Genomic DNA, 8,391 nt, shown 5'->3' on the forward strand with positions numbered 1-8,391 from the left:
CTTATATATAATTTATCTCTGTTTTTAAATATATTTTATATAAAATAAACATTTTACCACTACTGTCTCTTTAAAGCCAACAAACAGGTTAGCTTTAAAGAGAAATCAAGGTCCATATCTTTTCCAAGTCTATTCAAAAACATTTCTAAATATTAAAAAATTGTTTAATTAATTAAGCTCACTTTGGAGCTTGCAGGGATATCTCAGAGTTTATACATTATACTGGTATATATGAAATGGCTATTCATCTGTCTATATATACCTCACAACAAATGATGAATTTATTTATAAATATTGTTATATGTCAGGATAGCAATAAAAAACTAAAGGATCCTTTGTATTGTTTTCTTGGTTTCTATTTCATTGATTCTGCTTTGATTTTTTGTTATTTCTTCTCTTCTGCTGGGTTTAGATTTCATTTGTTCTTGCCTTTCCAGCATCTTGAGTTGCAGTATTAAGTCATTTATTTGGGCTCCTTTGAGTTTTTTTTTCAGAGCTGAAGACCGAACCCAGGGCCTTGCGCTTGCTAGGTGTAAGCACTTAGAGCTATAAACTTCCCTCTTATAACTGCTTTTAAAGTGTCCCAGAGGTTTTGTTGTGTTGTATTATACTTTACATTGAATTCCAGGAATTCTTTTATTTCTTTCTTACTTTCTCCTTTGACCTACTCATTGTTTAAGAGTGTGTTGTTTAATCACCATGAGTTTGTGTAGTGACTAGGGCTTCTTCCAGTGTTGGTTTTGAGCTTTATTGCATTGTGGTCTGATAGAATGCATGGAATTATTTCAATATTTTTGTATTTGCTGAGGTTTCTTTTGTGCCCCAGTATGCAGCCAATTTTTGAAAAAGTTCCGTGGGGTGCTGAGTAGAAAGTGTCTTCTTTGGTGCCCTTCTTGGATGTTTAATAACCATACTTTGAACCCTATACTAATCTGGTCAGAGGGACTTAAAGGACAGTTTTTGCTCCTTGCCCTCCAAGGTCGACTAAGTTCCAGAGGACTTTGGAGTATCTCTCAAACTGTCCTGTAACTGTGGTGAGTCACCTGTCCTCCTGTTCAGGGAGGCCATGGAGACCCCACCAGATGGACTTGAACCAGTGTCTAGTCTACAAAGAAGAGGGTCAACTCAGAGGAAACATTTCCTCTATGCTTCCAACTGAAGCCAGCCACGGTCAAAGTAGGACCTTTGACTTATCTTCATATACATGAAACTGGTAAAATAATGGAGCCAGGGGCTCCTCCCAAGCCCATGTGACCCCTGAGGAACAGATACTCCAAAGACGTGAAGAGTAAAAATAAATTGGTTTATTTGGGCCAACTGTATGGTCTTAAACACCCAGAAGGAAAGTATAACCAAAGATTAAAGCAGTATATTTCTTTAAGTGTTCAAGGGATTACACTTCACACTCAGGCATAAGTCCATATAAAATGTTATTTAGAAAGTACTGCTCAGATGTAAGACTTCAAATCTTGGCCTGCAATACTGTAGTGTCCACCTGTAGTTAAGGGAGACAACCAGTTATTGTTCTAAAATGAGGCTAAATTTGTTTTCTCCCCTATCTAGAAGCCTTTGAGAGGAACCGACTCTTGTTCTAGCCACTCCAACAGCTATCAAAGTACCTGAAAACAAATCCTGAATCCATCATTTGTGAGTCCAGCCTTGGCAAACAAAAGAAAAATAGGGGGAACCCAATAGAGGGATGTTTTCGGAAGCTCTCTCCAAGAAATCCTGATGAACTCTGATTATGAACATTTGAAATTTGCCCTGTTCTGACTTTTGTCTGGTTCCCTGGCAATTTGGGTAACCTCTTCAGAGGATGGTGATAAGAATAGGAGGTAGGAATTGGCTAGGCAGTTAGAGTAAAAAAGACCCCAAAGAAAAGTAGCCAGTTTCTTGGCTAAAATTCAAAATGTTCCTGGGCCTCTTAGCAACCTACTCTGTTCCAAAGGTCAAAAATGTCAATAGTATTTGGGAGCTCTTATCTAATCCCTAAAAGATATTAAGGTTACCTCTTCAGAGGGGGGAAATGTTAGAGTATTAAAAAGCCCCGTGAAAGGAAGGAAGGAAGGAAGGAAGGAAGGAAGGAAGGAAGGAAGGAAGGAAAGAAAAGAGAGGGAGGGAGGGAGAGAGGGAGGGAGGGAGGATGGGTACACAAAGTTGTCAGAAAAAAGTGATGGGGAGATAAGGGAGGAGTTGGAGGGGCGGGAGTGGGTGTAGATTTGATCAAACCACCTTATATGCATGTATAAAATTCTCTTTAAAGTTTTTTTTTTAGTTTAAAAAAAAACTAAAGGGTTAAAGGGTTGGTATAAAAAATGTAAAATAAAATGATTAAATGTTTCCAGAATAGAGGAGATAGTGAGAACATTTAATCAAGTTTATTAAAGGTCTAAGCAGGTTTATAAAAATACAAGATTATTATTATTATAATTATTACTATCACAGCTGAAATTTTCAGTTCATGCCTCTGGCTTGTATTATTTACCCAGACACAGTCTTGGACTAAATAAAGACAGACACGTATTGGGGTTACCTATGGCTACTAAAAGATGTCCTTTATGTTTCTCCATATTATGCAAGTATTACTTTTAGTGTTTTCTTTTGCCAATAATAAAATAATTTGGCTTAAAAGAAGCTAGGTTTTACCTCCCTAAACCAGATATGTACATTCCGGAAGAAAATAGTTTCAGTGAACCTGGTCGAAATCCTGGTTACCTTATTTCCTATCTATAGGTATGTGATATGACCTGCTTCCTTCCTTCTAAAAACTATAAATTAGGGTATGGAAAACTGAAAAAAAAGAAACTACTTCTGTTTATAGAACAACAGCCTTCATTTAAGACACACCTAAGAAAATTATTTTAAAATTATTTTCCTGGACCATGCCTACTTAGCCTGTAATATTAAATCTCTTCTTTCTCTGACTTAATTCATTTAAACCTTTAATAAAAATTAATTCTTTAAAGAATAAATATTAACTTAAAACAAAAAACAAAACAAAATATATGTCTAGTCAATGTTTATTCAAAAATGTTTGTGTTTTTGTTCAAGTTTTGTCTACATATTGCACAGTAATTAAAGGTAACAGGCTGGTGTGACTGACCTTCTTGGATGTTTAACAATCATACTTAAAGGCCTATGCTAATCTGATCAAAAATGACTTAAAGGGACAGTTTTGTTCCCTGCTTCCAAGGTCGACTAAGTCCCAGGCGACTATGGGGTGCTTCTCAAGATGTTCTGTAACAGTGATGAGTCACCTGTCCTCCTGTTCAGGGAGGCTATAGTGACCCCACTAGAAGGATTCAAACCAGTGTCCAGTCTACAAAGAGGAGGGTCAACACAGAGGAAAGTTTCCTCCATGCTTCCAAGTAAAGTCATGGTCGAACAGAACTTTCTGACTTACCCTCACACAGACAAAATTTTTCAAAGGAAAGCCAAAGGAGACAGGGGCTCCCCCTAAAACCCAAGTGACCCATATGAAATCAGATCCTCAACTGATCTTGAAAACTCCAAAAAACTTAGTTAATTTGGACCAACTGTATGGTCTTAAACACCCCACCAAAAAAAAGTATAACCAAAAATTAAAATAATCAGTATGTTTCATTAGAATCCAAAGAATTATACTTCCCAGACATTAGGTTTACATGTTATTTAGATAATTATGTCCTACAGATAATCTTGTTCTAATAAAAAAAATATTACTCAGATATGAGATTTTGGCTCTTAGCCCAGTTCAACACTGCAGTGCCTACCAATAAAGACAAGCCCACTATTCATATTATCTAAAAATTAATGACTAAATTTCTTTTCCCTGCTTATAGAATCCATTTACAAGGAAAACTCACACTATGATTCTAGCCACTCCAGCAACTATCAAAGTGCCTAAAAACAGATCCTGAGTCTACCTGTGACAGCCAACAGAAAAAAGAGGACTAACCCAATAGATGGATGCTCTTGGAAGCCCTCATCAAAACCCTATGGACTTTAATTTGGATGTATAAAATTCACTCTGTTCTAATTTCTGGTTCCCTACCAAAAACTCATACCTAACTGCTCTCACTTTATTTATTCACATCTCCTCCCAGACAGCAGTCAAGAACTTTCTTTTCTCTCTATAGCTAATAGTTATATGCTTTTGCTATCTTTTTAGATATACCTACAGAAAAGATAGACCCTCTGAAAGGGTATCCCAGTTGCCACACTCTGGGCCCTACTCAGCATGGATAAAGCCAGAACAACTGGTGTCCAAATTTCCTATTGGTAACTATGGTTACCTCTTCAGAGAGAGGAGCAATAAAAATAGGAAGTAAAAGTTGACTAGGTAACTGTAGGGTAAAGACCCCAAGAGAAAATGGCAGTTTCTTTCTGAATAAGAGCTAGAAATTCCCTTTGATCTGGGAGTAAGCTTGTCCTAACCTGAGGCTAAAGATGTCAGAACTATCTAATCCAAAGGAATTCTGTTTTTTCCATACCTCTATCTTTTCCTAAAATAATATCCTATTTCTAGAAGACACAGTAAGGACTTGACCAGAACCTTGATGGACCTAGACACCTGGAATGAGGACTGGGGATCTCATCCCCTCCTTGTACTGTTCTTAATTTAACTGTTATCTTGAAAGATTCTTACATAATCTCCATATAACTATATGAGTCACTACCTGAGACAAGATTAAGGCTATTCTCCTGCCCCATGCCAGCTGAGGACTCTTCGGATAAAAGAAAAAAATACCCCCTACTCCTTTCTTTTCTAAGTCTTCAGGGTCTGGTATGAGAGAAACCAGAAGTTCCCTGAGACAAATGTCTTGCCCTAGCCCCACTGTAAACAGTTAGCTACATCCCTATCTCAGACCTGATGGAGTGCCACAACTACAGAAAAGCCAGACAACATACTCCCCCTTGCCAGGATGTGTCTCTGCTGTTCTTATGCCCCTGTTATCAGTAGTCACCAGAGCTGAAAACAGCTTCATTGTTGTGCTCAAGCAAGTAAATCCAGGAAAAGGGCCTATGTAAGGACACTTAACTCAGACTTAACAGTTGTATATGCTCTCTTTAAAACCCACCACCACCCGCTCTCACTGTCCCACATCTAGCTTTTCCCACAGAGAAGCTGTTGCCACCTCACAAAATAAGCACTTCAGTTTGCTGAAAGGTTTGGCTATGGTCATTTATCTAAGCTTTATTCTTTCTCTGTCCTTCTAAATCTAACAACACCCACCAAACTATTACGTCCTGTCTTCTAAAATGGAGGACACAGTCATACATACTCAAAGATAGCAGGAAAATGTGGGTGTAACACCTGTAAAACGGTAATAACATAATGCTCACAGCCAGCAGGCAGCAAACTAACCTTACGTCTCCACACTTTAAAATTTCAGTAACAGTGGTTCTAAGTCCAGGTTGTGCCTTCAAACCACATGGGAAAATCTGACAACTTAGTAAAGCTGAGAGTTCTTCACCGGGTGCATCCCTCTCAAAGCTCAGTCAATTCTATTCTTGCTAAATTCCCTACTCAACAATTATTGCATGCCCATGTTCCTACTACATTTATTATATACATACCTAAGAATGACATAATCAATTTTAACTAAAGAGTTTATACCAACAAAGCCAGAACTAGAATGAGACAAGAAAGGAGCCCACAATGTACCACAGAAGCAGGGCCTTAATCATAGGGTAGAAAAAGTTATAATTTATGCTTGTATAACTTACCAAATGTATCCCTAAAGTGCCTCCTTTATTGTAGCCTATTCAAAGGTCCTCTGGAAGATGGCAGTCACCACCTGTGCAATCTGCTTGAAACCCAAACTGAAGACTTAAGGTTTCATTTACCTGTGGGATGGGTTTAATGGATTTAGTGAATAAGCCTCCAACATAAATAGTATTGGGAAGCAGGGGACAAGCAAAATCCAAGGCAAAGTCAGAGTTAACAAACCACAGCTCTGCTTTCTGTAGAAGATCAAACAAACCTGGCCGAGAACCTTCTGCAAAATGCTCCTGGATGGTGTTGTCATACTGAGAATGTATTTTCCTTTGCTTCATGGAAAAATCAAAGAACATCAGAAAGTTCTTCACTCGGCCCCAGAAGTCCATTAGGGACAAGCAAAATCCAAGGCAAAGTCAGAGTTAACAAACCACAGCTTTGCTTTCTGTAGAAGATCAAACAAAACTGGCCGAGAACCTTCTGCAAAATGCTCCTGGATGGTGTTGTCATACTGAGAATGTATTTTCCTTTGCTTCATGGAAAAATCAAAGAACATCAGAAAGTTCTTCACTCGGCCCCAGAAGTCCATTTGGTCTAATGAGGCCAGATTGCTACACTGGAACATAAGACAAGGGGGTTAGTAGCCCACATTCTATGAAGCTAAATACCGTGGGAAGAAAAGACACAAATGGCTTCCCGAGCTTTTCAGCAATCAGGAAAGTACAGAGATCTGTTGAATCCAAAAGTAGCAGGTCAAAGTTCTCACTCCTTAAGGAATCTATGATGTCCCCTCTGCCTAATAAAGAGTTACATAAAGTGCCAGCTTGTTCAAATATCTTTAAGAAGCTGTAGAATTTCTCCCTGAAAAAAATAAAATCAAAATATATATTTGGAATGTGTTGATTTCAAAGTATTCGTAAAGAAAATATTCCAGGTAAGTAAAGTGGAACATGTGTGTCTCCAGTTAACCCATCAATTCCCAGCCAGTACCTTCATCCTGGTCACTCTTGCAGGTATTTCTACTCCTTAAAATGTTCTGACAAACTCTTGCCTCATCTCTCCCATTGAGCTAAATCTCACCTATCATTAATGTAATTTCAATTTCTTCTATGCTGGAACCTTAGTAACTATAGCTGATCTCAGACTTCTATATCTCCAACACTTATAGGATGCTCTTTTTAACCCTAATTTATATAACTACACTTTGAGTAACTTTAATGTTTTGTTGTAAAAATGGTAAATAACTTGATAGCAGCATCTAAAGTATAAATCATATGATCTTTTCTTAAGATATTAATGATATCACATTGAATGGATTGTCTCATGTAAAGAATATACTGATGATAATATTAGAACCCCAAATATCACTGCATAACACATGTCTATATTTCTAGTGTAGAAATTAAGAAATTAAAACCAAATATAAAGAAATCCCTGCCTTTAAGTTAGTTGTTACATTTATATACCATACTCTCTCCAGTATTCATAGAACATAGTGCTAAAGTTTCATTCATATCCAGTTTGGACTCGTCCTATGGCACTGTAAAAGGGACATTTTCTCTTCAATACTTTCCCATCGTTGTCTACCCAGAGAACAAGTCATTACTATAACAATTGGGTGATGAGATGAGGAAAATTCTGAAGAGATATAAGAGCTGTAGGTGCTTTGGAAACCATGGGTCTTCTGGTCCAAAAGGGACTGAAATAATCAAAAGCTCAGAAAGTATGTGATCCATATCTATTTGCCTTTATGTGGAGGAAGAAGGTAATTCTATGCATTTCAAATTAGACAAAGAGTGAAAGGCTCATCTTTTATTGTGTGCCATCAGTTTATTTGAATTTCTAAAGGAGTTGAATAGGTGTTTTCAAAATAGCAAAAAAATCATTGGGTAGAGGAGCTTCATCAATTAATGAGCAGTATGAAGAAAAGACAGTTCTTTCTCTACAATGAGTTGTGAAGCTGTCTATCCTAAATTGTCATGAAAGAGACTGTATGCAAGAATTAGAGATGAAGTGCTGCAGTGTCTAGAAAGAGTAACTTCCTCTTCCTACAGAATTTTCTTTATGGCTGTAGTGGAGGCTTGTTAATAGACTTGCATTGAAATATTCTTTTACAATAGTCACACGGATACACCATTCTTTTATATCCCTGTGCCACCATTTGTCCAATTATTCATCCATCTACTATCCAGTATATACATTATCTATCCTTATACCCATTCAACCACCCATTCATCCTCTTCTCTCAAACTTACTTTGAGTAGTGTCCATCCATTCATTTATATGACCAAGCAATGAAAACAAATTACCTGCCATCGAAGGCTTCCTGAATATAGACTTGAAAATGCCTTAATAATTCCTTTTTATTATCTTCAGGTGGGTTCCATTGGACAACATGGTATGATTTTTCCTCTTCTTTAAATGAAAGAAAATAATGGATAAAGGATAAATACATCACAACACATGGATTAACATTACCATGATAATAACAAAATTATTTACTCTGGTATTATGGGAAATTTTCCTTCTCATTCCTGTTGATATGTGTTCGTTGTGCACACTGAGAATTTTATAAAGATATATAGAGGGCTGGAGAAATGGCTAAGGCAAGTAAAGTAGAATGTATAGGCATGAGGATCTGAATTTCACCCTTAGCACCCACATAAAAAAGCTGAGCATGGCAAATAGGC

The 8,391-nt window shown here is 37.3% G+C and overlaps 1 pseudogene; it reads right to left on the minus strand.

The window, feature by feature from the left end:
* The window catches only part of LOC103741360, a 22,317-nt pseudogene extending 14,161 nt beyond the window's left edge, over positions 1 to 8,156 (minus strand).
* Between the last annotated feature and the right edge of the window lie 235 nt (positions 8,157 to 8,391).

The sequence above is a fragment of the Nannospalax galili genome, unplaced genomic scaffold (assembly GCF_000622305.1).
Source record: "Nannospalax galili isolate Female #2095 unplaced genomic scaffold, S.galili_v1.0 scaffold139, whole genome shotgun sequence".
Taxonomy (NCBI): domain Eukaryota; kingdom Metazoa; phylum Chordata; class Mammalia; order Rodentia; family Spalacidae; genus Nannospalax; species Nannospalax galili.